This window comes from Equus caballus, chromosome 17 (assembly GCF_041296265.1).
Source record: "Equus caballus isolate H_3958 breed thoroughbred chromosome 17, TB-T2T, whole genome shotgun sequence".
NCBI classification, from domain to species: domain Eukaryota; kingdom Metazoa; phylum Chordata; class Mammalia; order Perissodactyla; family Equidae; genus Equus; species Equus caballus.
The window spans coordinates 53,732,822-53,749,511 of NC_091700.1; positions in this window are offsets into that span (position 1 = coordinate 53,732,822).

Here is a 16,690-nt window from a genome sequence, read left to right on the forward strand (position 1 = left end):
AAAGGATACAGGGGGTGGATTTAGAAGAAGAAGAATTTTATCTGTCTGGGGTTATAATGTTATGATACTAAAATTATTATAACTATTATAATCAAATGATCAAGAAAATATAGAATAAAACAGCAGTGAAAATGTTAAATTCCTATTAATTCCAACGTTTAATTATTAAAGTTAATAAGGTATATTTTTACTCATTTAAGGTGAATAAGCGAATTAAAAACCATAAACTGCTTAGGAAAGGTACATGTAAATGTAATTATTGTAAATGTACTGGTTATATGTTCAAAGCATAGTGATAGCTAGTTATATTTTGCTTTTTAAGGTGGCAGGGCCTACAGATAGTGGCAGATAATTTACTAAGAGTTCGAGTTATCTATAATGGGCAGCATTGACATCACCTGTTGTCAGCACTGTATTCGCATTTGTGGATGCATGTATTTATATATCTGTGTAAAAGACTATTTAATTCAAAATACATTCTAAATAGTATTTCCAGTACCAATTATTTTGCTAATGCAAGTTTCCCTATTTCCTCCTCATACTTGGAAGTCAGTAACCCAATTTTAACTTCAGAACATGAGATGCTGAATTTCCAAGGAAAAACAGCAATTGTAGACTGTATACAAAATTTCATTTTTATGAAATGAAAGTCTTTCAATAAAGATGAAGTTCATTTCCTTGCAAAGAAAAGTGGATGCAAGTAAGGTTCAGGAAGGAACACCATGGATATCTCTGTAGAGGCAAAGGTATGTAGTATATTTTCAGGGAAGTTTATGAATACACAAACTTCTTCATACTCTGGTTGAGAGTTTGCAAACTGTATTTTTTAAGTTAGTTTTGCTTTGAGTTACAATTTCAAAGATAATCACAAAATTCTTTCATTACCACACAATTTGAACAATGCTAAATATACCTGAGCCAAAATATTCGGTCATATTTTGTCTGACCATGTGGGTAATAAAGAAATAGCTGTTAGAGCTACTCTCAGAGATAGATAAAAGTTGTATTTCATTTCCCCCTGGAGCCAATGTCTAATCGGCAAAAAAGTACCAGTGGTAGCTTTCCATCTGCAGAAAAGCGAGGAATAATAACTTTCCATAATGACATGTTTGTAAACTCTCCAAATTACCACAGTGGTATAAAACGGCAATGATGTAATTCAGTAAGCTATATAAATCAACTGCAAATTCATTTCTAGAAAGATTTTCATCAGAAAACAACTATATTTGTTCTAAAACAATGACTAATTTATTAAATAGTTAGCCTAGTTTTAAAAGTACTTATTTTGACTCATGTATAATCCCCATATTTCTAAACTGCATGAGTCAGTAATTTTTTTATTCTTGAACTATCAAGGAAATAGTTGAAAGACTCTAACTGTGTACTAAATGTACAAAGATGAATAAGACATTGTTGCTTCCCTCAATGGGCTTGCATTTGAGGGGGAAAATGCAGACATGAAACGAAACTCAAGTACAATGTTATAAACCTTAAGAGTATATACGTTTTGTTTAAATGACACCAAGCAGTCAAGATTTGGCTGTGGATACTTTGCCTTTTTAGGTAAGTCTATGCAGGTGGCAGGAGAAAACATCAAGTCAACGTCAAATGAAGACACTTTTTTGGTCACATAGGCAGGCCCCCTTCACAAGTAACTGAGCTCTCACATGTGACTCAGGAGGCTATTGCAAGCAAATAAATCATTCTGCAGTCAGTTCAAAGGGGAAAAATATACCATAACTGTGCTAATCATTCATCAGTGTAATTTTCAGTTAAGTTCATATTTTACTCAACTTACTTTGATTGGAACTGATAGTTACCTTTGCTGCCTCTAAGACCCATACGATGCTGATATGAAACTGTGTTTACCACATTCTCGAAGCAAAGGTTTGTCAGAAAACTACCATCACTCCAATAGAATACACCACTTTAAGAAAATATTTTCCAAAAATGTTTCTTCATGGGGTTACATATTAAGGTTAACTATATGGTCCAATATAAACTTTTGACAAATTAGCATGGATGCTCTTGAAAAGGAAGTGTATGCATTTATTTCATCATATCAAATAAGGGAGTATTAAGTATTAAGGGAAAAATAATTTAAAAAATGAAAAAAGCACAAATGGCAAAATTATCTATTTGGCATGCTTACTTAGAACACCATCTTTTCTAAAAGTACAGACATACGTATAACCATCTATAGTTCCATTTATAAATTTTAAATGGAACTTTTTAAAGGAAAGACTAGCAAACAGTTGCTATGGGGAAATACAAATTGCTTACTAATAATCCTAAAAATTAGAAGTCATCATTATTCTTATGTTCATAGGGAATATATAAGAATAACGAAAATATGATTGTCTTCCTATATATTAACAGAATTTTAATGGTCATAGATTGCTAATTCTTTCCCATAAGAATAATAATAAACATTCATTTTCCCTTAGCACATTAGAAATACATTTCAGTTTGAAATACAATGTGAAATTGTAGTTGAAATTTTAAAGTGGAATTAGTAAAGAATCATCACGTACCTGATGTAGTCCTTAAAAATTATAAGTAGATGACTAGTCTGTATGCTTATTTTTGTTGAAAAAATAAATCTCCCTCTTTAGGGATAAACCTTGACAACAAAATAATTAGGTAGATAGTATATTGTATATTAACAATTACCTAAAGTTTGAAGTTATAAGCTTAAAACATTATTTAGCTTGAACTTGATGAGTGCAATTATTGTCAAAATCATTAAAGTAACTTTATATTTCATATTTTAGTATATTCAGGTTTTTTCAGGTGCCGATTACATATTAAAAATCACCATTATACTAAACTTCTCAAAATTCTAAGTACAGGAATGTATGTTTATTCAGAATAAGTAGGATTTCTAAATTCAGGTATATTGCCTAAATTTTGAAAGATGCAAGATCTTGGCATTCACATGTTCGCATGTAAATGCCAACAACACAATATTGTCATACTTGGATTTTAATCCAATGACTTATTCAGTGTTTCCTGTACTAGATATTAACAACAATCAGTTACAAAGTTGATTCTTCAGCAGCATTATTATCAAAGCGTAACTGTGCACCAGATTACAGGGATTTAATCAAAGAAAAATGAGATACTCTGCTTTTATGAGCTCCAACATCATGATAGAAGCACAAATAAATTCAATAGGATTTACTACACAAAACAGAATCACAAAGAATTACAGAAACAATACTCCTTTCTTCAATTGGCTAAAAATAATACCCAGGAAGTGTAGTAGCCTAACTCCTGTGGTTTCCTTAGAGTGTCAATGAGTCTTGATTGCAGAAGGCATTTTAATTCTGTCTTTGCATTCTCACATTCTCCAAAGTGAAAGGAGATCATCTTTTCTTCTTAAATTTAGCTTGGCATACACTTTTCTAATGAGCTTGGCTACTATCTCAGCTAACTGAAATTGCACAGCCTGAACAATTTTGTTCACTGGCATGTACTTTGTGTATATTTTACATTCTGTAAATGGACACAAATGCAAAAATATAAAATTAAATTTATTTACTCTAAAAATGTGATACTACAAACATATAATCAAGTAGTTACCAAAATCTGAATAAACTTTTTAGTAAAGAATTTGAAAAACATTAAACAAAAAAAATTGGGGCACATCAAAACAAAAGACAAAAAAGAACAAATTTAGACAATATGTTTTCTGTGTACTGATATATTTACAAAGAAGTTATTTATAAACTCACTAGGACTGCAAAATGTCATTGTCATGTTTACATTTACCTTTCCCATCCTTTACTTTTCCTATCTCCACTCCCCCATTCCCACTAACATTAGACAAATATCTACCTGCCTCAAATGGTTTTTGATAAAGTCCAATTCTAAGCCTAAAGTCTCTTTTAAAAAAAGTTCTGAAGATGCTGTTGAATAGATTCCATTTCTTTTAGACCCTCTGTCTGAGTCTTATTAATTTTGACTCTTCTCTTCTAAGAGCACCTTAGTCATCCACTGAAAAGATCTGGCTGATGCTTCAATAAAATGCATAAAAGTTCACTGTTACTTTGATCTGCAGGCAGAGAGTCATGACATCCTGGGACACATGGGTGACAGCCTTCCTTGTGGAATTCTGATGAACTGCGTCAAAGTACCATTCAGTTCCGGTCGCCTCAGCAGCAGAGAAGTGTAGACAGATTGGAAGGAGTTCAGAGAAAAAGCTCAAAATGACTACGGGAATCAAGTGGCATTATAAGTAGATATTAAAAAGGGGGAAAAAAAACAAGGATGAAGAGTTTGGTCCAGTGATAACTAAAAAGTTACATGAAAATATACAGAAACTTGATTTATATACTATGCAATAAAAGAATTGGCTAATTTGGTACGAAGATAAATAGTATAAATACAGAAATATCTAAAATTTTAACAGATGATTTTAGATTTTAATAGCCAGTTCTGAGAAGGTGAGTTATTCAGCCTTACAAACGTATTCAAAAAAATTGCACACGTTTTACTTAGCAGTAGCATATTGATCCAAGAAGCTCTTATTATGTTGAAATGAATTCTACAATCAATAATTATTCCAAACTGATTTTTAACAGTAGAAAGTATATGATAGGAGATAAATAATTTACAGAAAGACAGTAAGTTGGGTAAAGCAGGAATACTTACAATAATTCTCCTAATATACGGGGAACTGTAATAAGAACTTTACATACATTGTGTAACTGCTCTGTGAGATTATTACCTTTGATGAAACTAAGCAAATAGGAGGAAAGATAACATGCCAAGGTCACACAGCTTATTGACTCACACATAGTCAACAGGAGACTCAGGACTCAGTTGCTGTAGGCTCCAGTGTTTATTCTTGCATCCAGTAGCTCTGTTGCCTCTCTAGAGGCCAGTACCTATCTAAATACATCACATCTCTGGCCTTCATCCACATCAACTCACTTCAAAATAAGTATTCTCACACCTGAAGATCAAGATAGTGGGGTGCTATAGATCTATGCCATCCCACATCGCAGACAATAACATGTGACTATTGGGCGCATGAAATGTTTATTCCAAACTGAGATGTGCTTTAAATGTAAAACACATAATGATTTTTGAAGAAATAGAGAAAAAGAATACAAAATATCTCACTAATATTTTATAGTAATTATATGTTGAAATGAAAATATTTTGTATATTTGTGCTGAATGAAATATATTATTAAAATTACTTGCACATGTTCTCGTTACTATTTTTATGTAACTATAGAAAATTTTAAGTGATATTTGTGACTCACTTTTGTAACATATTACATTTCCATTGGACAGCACTCTTCAGATGAATTAGTCTTTTCTATTTCAAGCATCTACAATTCTGTGGAAATGTTGTAAAGTGATGTTTTGGAAAACCTTTCAAAACAGGATTTTAATAATTATGACTGATTCTGTCGATAAATCTGAAGACGGTATGAGTTATTAATGAACGAATTTTCAATTGTAATTATCATTGCATTTCTTTTGTGAGTAGTCAGTACATCTCTATAAAATTCTGTGAACTTTCTTTTAAAATTGACATGGTTTGAAATTTCACCTTCTAATATGTAACAAAAGTTTTTTTCTGTACAAATTTTTGACCTAGCAATTAAAAGAAAATGCAAAATGAGCATAATCCAAAATAGCAGCTTAGAAATAAAGTTAAAAAGCACAACAAAAGTTTAGGTAGGGTCTTCATGTGGCCTTGCATTTTTTTCCCACCTCTTTTTATACTCATATTTGCAATGGAAAAACACCTCAAACTTTAAATGCGCAATATTTTAATATGATTTTACTTTGCAATGATCAGCTTGTGAAATACCAAAGAATAACAAGAAATATAAGTTGTCATCCTAAAAACCATATCTAAAATTCAATTAATTCTAGAAAATTGAGGATCCAGTTAAATCTGTGTGTAACGGTCAGTGAATTTGAAAGATTTAAGGTGCTGAATTTCAAATGTGTTATTCTTTGTTTCTAATCAACATATTTCTTTTGTTACCTTTAACTCTAAAAATGTATCCTGATGTACCTTCAAAATACCCCAGAATGCATATTGGGTTTATGTTCATGTTTACAAGTAAATCTCAACTTCAACTGGTATTTATGAGCCTTGAGCAATACAGCAATTGGGTTACTGTTTAATTTTTTAAAGTCATAATTTTCTATAAGATATTTTCTCATATAGGGCTATTTTAATCATGAAAACTAAAACAATTATTTTTTATTACAATGTTAAAGGAAAATAGAAACCCAAGTTTAAACAAAATGAAAATAAATACCAGTAATAAATTATGTAGTGTGTTCTCTTTTTACTCATTTCACATATTAAATCAAAATTTATTCACATCTAGCTGTTCACCTTACAGAAGAAACTAAATCAAACATCATCAAAGTGACATAATGATTTGATGAATATGACAGATAACATCTGATTCATTGTAGTTTATATCTAACAAGGGCACCCTACTTGTCAGTTATCTCTCATTCATAAGGTATAATAATTTTTCATGGCTGTGATATAAAAAAAGAAAAGGAAATATTTATTTGTTAGCAAAATTATGTTAAATGTTTTATTTAAAGTTGGCTAGACTTATTCAGCAAATACTTGAAATATGTATTTTATTAGTTTGCCTAGATGAGTAAAGTGAAATATCAATGAAGTTTTGGATTTATTCTCAGAGACAGTATTACTTATATCTTTTTTAAACCTAAACCAAAAACTAGAAATACCCTAGAGATCCATATTGCCATATATCCTAGAATACCTGGATGCCAGTATATTTGAGAACTAAGAGTAAAAACATAAATAGTTCAAATCAGTGAAATATTTCTAGAATTATAAATTCCAAATTACTTTTAGAAGTTTTAGACTCTAGTGTTCAGCCTTTTAAGATTTTTAGTAAGCAGGAAACATACAGAGACTATTTTTTTTTTTAAGATTGGCACCTGAGCTAACATCTGTGGCCAATCTTCTTTTTTTTCTCTTCTTCTCCTCAAAGCCCCACAGTACACAGTTGTATATTCTAGTTGTAGTTCCTTCTGGTTGTGCTATGTGGGATGCCACCTCAACATGGCCTAATGAGCGGTGCGATGTCTGTACCCAGGATCCGAACCACAGAAACCATGGGCCACCAAAGCAGAGCCTGCGAACTTAACCACTCGGCCCGTGGGCCAGCCCCTACATGGACTATTTTAGCGCATTAAATCTTATCTTCAACCCCATGAGATTGGCCTTTTAATGTACACGTTCTCCTTCTATCTCTTTTTTCTCCTCCTTACAATGTATTTGTTGATGAACTTACATCGCTTTCCCACAGTGTAGTCTAAAGTCTGGATTTTAAGATATCCCCATGGTGGTCTTATCCTTTTGTTTTGTATGTCCTAAAAAATGCTAATTGGATCTAGATATTTGATCAGATTCCAGTTTGAAATTTAGGACAAGACTACTTCACACATGTTCTTTTGTTCCAAAAGTTTATCTACGACTTTCTTTACCTCTTGTAACATCTTTAAATAATTAACTCAGATATCAAAAAGAAATTAATGTCCTGGTGATGCTAGGAAGTCCTTTCACTAATAAAAATATAGATACTCTAAATACTATTGTTATCCATTTATTAACATATGCACCATCAAGAATCCTAGGAATAGACATGCTTTTACCTTTATGAGATATGAAAGGTGTTGGTAACTTCAAGCCAAGTTATTGTGATATAGTTGACAATGCAGTTTCTGATAATAGTTTGGATGGAGTTCCTGGTAAATAGAAGTCAGAGAAGGAAAAGACATGTGGGAATAGACCACAAGTGGTATTTGATTAAAATACTTAGAAGCCTAGCGTATCTATTTATGTATCTGCTATATTATTGAAGTATCCCTTCTCATTTAATAACTATTTATTAAATCTCTACAATGTTCCAGAGACAGTTCTGTGTGCATGAGATACACAAGTGAACAGCAAAGATAAAAATCTCTGACCCCCTTGAGTTAGACTGTTCAGGTAGCTAGATAGACAGATATAGATATCCTTCAATGTAATCAGCAAGTTCTTCTAAATAGTCTTCATTTATTGCTATTATGATTTTATCTCTGACAATGTGGAAAGTACTCATCTCTTAATTTAGGTTTTCCTTCTTTTATTTTTCTCAACCCTAACAGAGATACCAACATGCACATGCGGAAAGAAAGTGGACCAAGGGGACAGAAATCCTTTTTAGTCTCTTTGGTCAGAAAAAAGCTCTTAGTAATTGGAAATTTTGTTCCCATAGTATTGATCTCTGAAGTGGAGGATTTAGCAATTTTAACTAGTGATTCAAATGTTCAAAGTCTATTAGTCTGGGCAAAACTTAAGCATACTGTTATGTTCCGAAACACTTGCAATCCACAAATTTTTGCTGAAGTTTATATTAAAGTGAAATGCAATAGAATCTATTGGAAGGTGAAGATGACAGAGATATTGAAATTGAACGTGTTATGGACTTTCTTGTTTGGTGAATAATTTATATCTCAATTTTTAACAGATTTTTAATAGCTTGGAACCATCTTGCATGAAGCTTCATGATATACATTGATTTAATATATTTGACTTTCACCTTTAGAGGTTTGGGCTTAATCTGGATCTGATCTCAAATTGAGTGAATTTAATGGCTTCAATTTAGCGCATTTGTCCACATCACTGGACTACAAATTTCTGGTAATAATACAGACTTGGAAGACTTCGCTCAGGAGAAGCCTGGGATTTGTACGGGGTTGCTAAACAGTAGGCTAATCCTTGGCTTAGTCACTTGGCATCTAACAGTGCTGTTAATTTCTTATTTTCACGAACATAATCTCCCACAAAATTTATTATGAAAAAGAGAAAATATGGTTCAGTGAAAAATATTACTCATGAAAAGGGATGAAAGGAATGCTAAGTTTATCTTGTTCCTGTAGAGGAAGAAAATTGCAATCTTACAAATAATTCAGGCACCAAGTGAGTCCAGGAGAAATTTACACGTAACTGAGATACCTGGCTTTTGCTTACATCATCTGGATAATTCTTTCAGTTCTTGCCTTGAAAGAATTATCTTCACGGCCAGCTGATCATGAGAATGCTTTCACATACCTAATCATAACCACAGAGGGACTACTCAAAATTGTATTACATCCTAACTTCCTGTGTAACAGCTCACTACAAATGAGGACAGAGAGGAATATACATCTCATATGCCAAATATCCCTCCATATAGAGAGGAAAATGCTGGACTTTATGTTTGCAAAACATATGTTTTGCATATGTTTGCAAAATATGGCCTTTATGAGGAAAGTTTCCTATTACCAAAGTTGTATCTAGATTCATAAGGAGAAAACAGAAAGGAAAATTCTTCAGAAGGTAACAGAAATGGAGATTTCTATGCAGCCTTGTTATGGTGCAGTTGCAAAAAGAATCAGATCGAATAACAATTTAGTATATTTTAACATGCTCATTTAATAATTAATTTGCTCTTTAAAATCAATTATGTATGCAGTTGAGATTTTTTTGGTGCCTAGTCTGTGTGTCCTATAGACATTTTATAGGAAATGAGCTGACCGTCTTTAAAATAACTATGTTATAACAAACAGCTTGCTCCAGGATCTTAAAAAATATTAAGTCTGAATGTTATTAACAGACCTTGAAGGCAAGGTTATGTGATGTTTAAATAATACTTGTGTAAAATTTAAGATTAGACAATACATAACATTTTTCTTCATCTTTGTTGACTCTCTAGTTTGAGGGGAATGAACAGAATATTTCACAGCATCATTACGATTTATCCTATCATATTACATTGAAATAGAACCATGCACGTAAGGAGTGTTTTGTTTTGCCATTCTGTAGAATCTATATAAACTGTAGGAGCAGTTACTCTGTTAGTGTGTGTGCATGTAACTAGTTACTGTAACAAATTCAAATAAGAAGGCTCTTAGTGTAGCATAACTCTTCTATCTGTCCTCTTCAGGAAGATCAGGGCGGTAATATACAATGAAATAAGATTAACAGTATGTATTTGATTCTATTATTTCTATTATGGATCATTATCTTCTAAAATAATTATATCTTGATTTTAAGACAATTGAATCAACTATTTCACTTCTTAAAATCTTTAAAACTATTATAGTCATTAACAAATAGTTCAATCACTCAATAATCTTAAAAAAGTGCTAGAAGTATTTAAGTACAGTATTGATAAAGAGTAATATCGATAAAATACTTTTCCTTATGATCTTTGAGAAATAAATCAGTTAACAGGAAGTAGTCACCACTAAAAGTTCTGTTGTAAGAAAATAGTCATCATAGTAGTAATAAGGATTTTCTTGTGGACACTAAGTTTATCAACAGTTTTGGAAGCACACTTGTTTTTTTTGAGCACCATTTAAAATAATGTAGCACAGCAGATACTCTGCTCCCTACAGGTAGCAGGCATTGCCTGATTAATGATGAGGCTAGACCAACATCGAAGCCCTTTACCAAAAGAATGCAACAAATACATCAAAAAGTTAATAAAATTTAGTTGTTGGGGGTTTTCTTGTGTGAGGAAGATTGGCTCTGAGCTAACACCTGTTGCCAATCTTCCTCTTTTTGCTTGAGGAAGATTGTTGCTGAGCTAACATCTATGCCAATCTTCATCTACTTTATGTGGGATGATGCCACAGCATGGCTTGATGAGCAGTGCTAAGTCTGTGCCTGGGATCCAAACCTGTGAGCTCCAGGCTGCCAAAGTGGAGCCCACAAACTTAACCATTGCATCACCGGCACCAATAAAATTTAGTATTTTTTAAAGTGAATTTATTAAAATCCCTAAGTATGTAGTTGTTACATTAAAGAATATTTGTACGTGTGTGAGTTAAATTATAGCTCGTGAATGCTCAAGTGTTCTCTATCCACGTGAGTCTTTACAAGATTTCCCACTTGAGTTACTATAATAGATTCCTTGTGTCAAATACTTCAGAAGAAGAAGGAAAAGATGAAAGGCAAAAAAAGAGAAGTCAGTTAAGTAGTTATTTAAAAGTAACATATAAACATTTCTTGCACAATCATTGAATATGCAAGCAAACATCAATCCATATTTAATGGGTAATATAATTGATCTAAATAATTAAGTTATGCAAGCAATTTTTATTTTCTCAGACAAAAAAATAAGCAAATACATAAAATAAACAGCTTCCCTTTCTTACAGTAGGAATGCTGCACATTCAAAGTGTGCTTTTATGATCAGCTTTTTATATGACCTAAATACATGAACTGGAAATGCATGTGCCTCCTGAAATGAGGAACTCATCTCCAATATATCCGATTATAAAGAATGTTTAATGAAGTCTTTTTTTTCATTTCCCACAAAGATGAAACACAGTGTGTAAGAAGTCTCCAGAGTTGCAAATACTAACTGCACTTAATTCACACACAAAAACAATAATTTCAAGAAGTTCATTTACAAATGAAAGATAGGAAATGTAAATATCTATGAGTGGAAAAGCACAAAAAGTTCAAACTTCTTTATTATAATCCCATTATTCTGAATGCAGACTTCCAACAGTGATTTCAAACAACATAATGGAGAAGGCACAGGAGGAAATAAAACAAGAAAACAGTGATATTTTAGAAAAATGGGATTTACTCCTTATGGGCAAACGAGGCTACATTTAATTAAGAAGTTATGATTCTCTGTAATTTACTCCTTAAGGTCCAGATTTGTGGAAATCTTTTTAAAATACTCTTGAATGGTAAAAACAGTAAGGAAAGACAATATTTCACTTTGGTCAATATTTATGTATGTGTATACATTGGAATTCAAAATCTCTGATAATAGAGGTCAAGAAATTCCATAATTTTTCAATTCAAAAGTATCCTAAGGTACAGATAAATCAATTCTTAAAGGTAAATATCATAATCTTCACCTACTATGTGATCAAAAAATACCTGTTGCATAAATGTTTCCAGATTAAATAAGATTTATCTACAATATATATTGAATGTTCCAACATTGGCCTTACATGAGAGGACAACTCAATTAGCCTTAATTATCAAGGACAGCCTGATCTTCCTGGCATTTGGACAGGTGCCCAGTGGTCTGTTGAACTCAGGTGCATAACCCCAGTTGAGGGACCATGTCACGGCACCATCTGTTTCTGATTCTGCCCAGATTTTTCTGCCCCTAGTGCTCAACTTGCTCAAATATTTCTGCTTGGTTTATGAATTTAGGGTCATTTTAGACAAAACTGTGAAGCAGATGATATCTCTCCTTGTATCCTCACATTTCCCCTTTAACCTCCCTTCAACATTCTGGAGGTCTAATGCCCATCCCCCAGGTGCTCATATGCTGTCCAAAGTCTTAAGCCACAGCAAACCACCGAAAGCTTGCCACATTTAACAGCTCCCCAACCTCAAAATTATTGCTTCAGGTGCTGACTGAAACAGTCAGCATTTTTAGTTGTAGCAACAGACACCAAATACGACTATTCTAAGCAAAAGATAATTCATTGGGAAGATGCTGAGAGTTCAAAAAATTCTTGAGGAACTGGGAGGAACTGAGTTCTGGGACTGAAAAAAACGTGACAGGGCAGCTGGAGATTCTAAGCAGCAAGCTCAGAGACTGTTGTAAACAAGCCTAAGCTCGTTTCAAGACCAACCCTTCACACATTTTATCTGAGATCTGAATATCAAGAAATCCTAACAAAAACGAGCTGGAAAAGGCAAACGCCAAAAGCCTTCCCTCCTGCTACTTTTGGTGACAAATCTACTTTTTTATTATAAGATATTGTTATAGGAAGGAACAAATTGGAAATTTTATAATAAGATAATTATCTATAAAAATCTCTGTGAAAGTGACTCTAAGTCTGATCTGAGATGAGATCAAGCTATTGTAAACCCAAGCATCATGTGGTCAATGCAACTTCCAAAGAGTCTTTAAGTCATTCTTGACCGCATAACTCACATGATTCATGGTTTCATGGCCAATAACTGGCAGGAGAGAAAGACTTCAGGTATCAGGATTAAATGGGTTTTTTAGGACAAGGGGAAAAATGATAGCAATGGAGAATTTACAGTAATAGAACATATGACAAAAATATCTAGAACAAAAGTGGTCAGCTTCTCCATTAACCAAATAACGTTAACTTAGAACATGAGTTCCCATTTTTACACAATCAAATTTGTATGACTTTAAAAAATGAAATTGCTCAGAACTAAAAATTATAGAGAATTAGGCACCCTCATGCAAGAATAGGTAGATGTATAAATTGGTATAACATTGCTGAGGGCTATTAAGTAATTTATATCAGCATTTTAAAATGTAAAAATAATGAAACACAATAACTTATCACTGTAGGAACCTACCATAAAATAACTACAGATGTGAGCAAAGATGGATTCACAAGTTTATTATTGCAGCATCCTTTATAAAAATGAAAAATTTGAAACACTTTAGCTATTCAACAATTGGAACACTACACAGTCACTAAAAGAGATATTATAGAGGGGCTGGCCCTGTGGCCGAGTGGTTAAGTTTGCGCGCTCCGCTGTAGGAGGCCCAGTGTTTCATAGGCTCGAATCCTGGGTGCGGACATGGCACTGCTCATCAAACCACGCTGAGGCAGCATCCCACATGCCACAACTAGAAGGACCCACAACAAAGAATATACAACTATGTACCGGGGGGCTGGGTACTGGGGAGAAAAACATAAAATCTTAAAAAAAAAAAAAAAAAGAGATATTATAGATATGGGAAAACGTTCAGAACACGTTAAAGAAAAAAGGCCAGTTACAAAAGCAATATTCTACAATTTATAAATTAACTATGTTAAGTGAGTTGTATGAGTTTGCTGGGGCTGCCATAACAAAGTACTAGAGACTGGGTGGCTTAAAGAGAAATTTATTTTCTCACTGCTCTGGAGGTTAGAAGTCCTAGATCAGGGTGCTGGCAGGATTGGCTCCTTCTGAGAATCATGAGGGACATATCTGTCCCAGGTCTCTCTACTTGGATTGTGGACATCCATCTTCTCCTTATGTCTTCACATTGCCTTTGCTTGGTACATGTCTGCGTCCAAATTTCCTCATAAAAACACCAGTCATTTTAGAATAGGGCCCATCCTAACCACTTCATTTCAGCGTAATTACCTCTGTCAAAGCCCTGTCTCCAAACACATCCTGAGGCACTTGAGGTTAGGATTTCAACATACAAATTGAGGAGAGGGACGCAAGTCAGCCCATAACATGAGTATTAATATTTAAATGTTTTAAAGATATTGGCGTTTGTGTATGTGTATAAATGTGTATATGTGGTGTGTGCACATGTGTGTGTGTACAGATATAAAAAGAGAAAAAAAGCCAGAATGCATATACAAGCATTTCAGCTGAAATACCATATATGTGTCCCTGAAAAACCTTCATTCTACAAAATCACACAATAAAAGTAATTGAATTTATGGGAAAATTAGATGTAGTAGCAGTCAGCTTAAATCTTGAAATTTTGTAACCAGAGCACCAACAAAAATGGTAACAATCCCATCAAAAACATTGGATGGTTAAATTTCTCTGGGCATTTTACCTAGCATCGCAGTGAGGGATCTTTGCAGTCTTAAACACTGGGGGCCTTGCTTGCTTCCTCCTTTGAAATAAAAATCCTGAAGGACATTTACTTTTCTTTTCACACAGGAGTATATCTTTACAGTTTCTTTATTAGCACTTTCAGCTTGTCCAGACATCTTAACATAGTTGAAAGTGTAGTATTTTTCAAGCCTCTAAAGCAGTCACTCCTATGAAAGAAAAGTAGCTCTGTATTATTTTCAGCTCTTTTTATAAGTTCTCCCTATACTGTTAAGCCTTTGATGGGAAGAAAACTTGTCCCTAATCTCTTTAAAACATGAACGTGTTGGGAAATTTGGCGGCATGAACCAACAGGACTTCCTCATTATACTATCATATCACTTCCTTTTCAAATAGACCACTGTTGAGTTAATTTGCATTTTAAAAATGTCTTATACCACAAGAGACAGTACTTCAAGATGTTAACGGTCTTTGCGGTGGACACCCACGGGATTTTCTTGCCCTAGCACCCTTGTCTGAACTCTCCGTCTCCAACCACAGGGTTACTGTCAGCATCTCCAAGGTAGTACCACGTGACCCTCACTTGGACACAGACCTTGTTCCAAGCGTGTGCATTTGAAATGTAAGATTACTCTCATTCCTTAGAATTGTTGGACTTGGTAACGTCATTCTCTTTCCTGTGGCTGAAACTAAAAAATATGCAGTGTTTCCTGTTCGTCCAGATACAGTGGGGAGCACAGACTGAAGCCACGTGTAGAAATGAGGATGAGAGAAAAAGACCTGATTGTAGTTGAGTGTCTGGCTTCATGTATTCCTGAGATCCTGCAGTTTTTTACTTTGTTTCTGTAAAACACCATACTATCTTCAAGTAAATTCATTTTTTCCTGTGCTTATGCTGATTCAGATCAGATTTCTACCACTTGCAACCAAAATAGTCTTAACTGATATGTGGTTACAGCTGGGTAAGTGAGATTATGTGTGAATCTGATTTCCTCATTACACTTTTCTTTATTTTCAAAAACTCCATTATAAACATTTTTTCTTTTGTAAATAGACAAAATAATTTATAAGTGGCTGTAAAGTGAACAACAAAAGAAAAATTCTGTATATTGATCTTTTTGTAATTTGTGCAGCTTTCAATAATGCATAATGTGGCTGAAATTTAGACACAACACTGTTGTTTGAAATCTTCGTGATTTGCAATGTTCACATTACCGTTCTTTGTGACATTTATTGCTCCCCACGACTCAAATGCTTTTGGCTATCTCTCAGTAAAGAGAGCTATGAACTGCAATTGCATCTCTAATGTTGTCTTATATGTTTTCAGGGAAAGAAGCTGTGGGATGCTTTACACAGCAGGAAGATTCTCCTTATTTTTCCCCTTTCTCCTCCTTCATATCCCCTTCCTCGGCCCCATCCTTCGCTCTACTCCATGTACTATGTGTCTGATTGGCCCAAAGGAATCCCATAATTTTTCAAAAGATGTATTCATTTGTCTACAGTATGAATTGCAAATGATCTGCCCAAAAAAACCCTCATTAGAAGATACTAATTTCGAATGTAAAAGATATTGATATTTGTAAACCTTTACACCAATAAATAAAATGTGGTGTCCAAGGATTTAAATATTTTAAAGAAAAGTTAACATTTTGTTCAAAACAGAGACAAAGTTTCCCAGTATCTACAAAGATATGAAGTGACTTTAATTAAGCTTCACGTTTAAGCAAAGGTTGAAGTAAGGTGAATGTTAACTTTAACCCTGGGTAAAATTTCTCTCATACTCTGATCAAGTGTAGATCTTAATGACATTTCTGGTATCTTAACATCAATATCCTCATTCCAACACAGGATTTTATAAAATAATTAAGAGTTTTTAACTGAAGATTTGATTTTTATACCTTAAAGGCAATTGTCACATCAATCCTTATATTATACCTATTTATACAATTATGATATTTTACCTACTGGTTTATAAATTTTTTGAAGGCAAAGCTGGATCATCTCCGTAGTTATATATGGTTCAGTGTCTTGTCCATTGTTTATGTTAAAAAAAAATCTGTGAAGGGGCTGCCCTGGTGGGATAGTGGTTAAGATCGTGCACTCTGCTTCAGTGGCG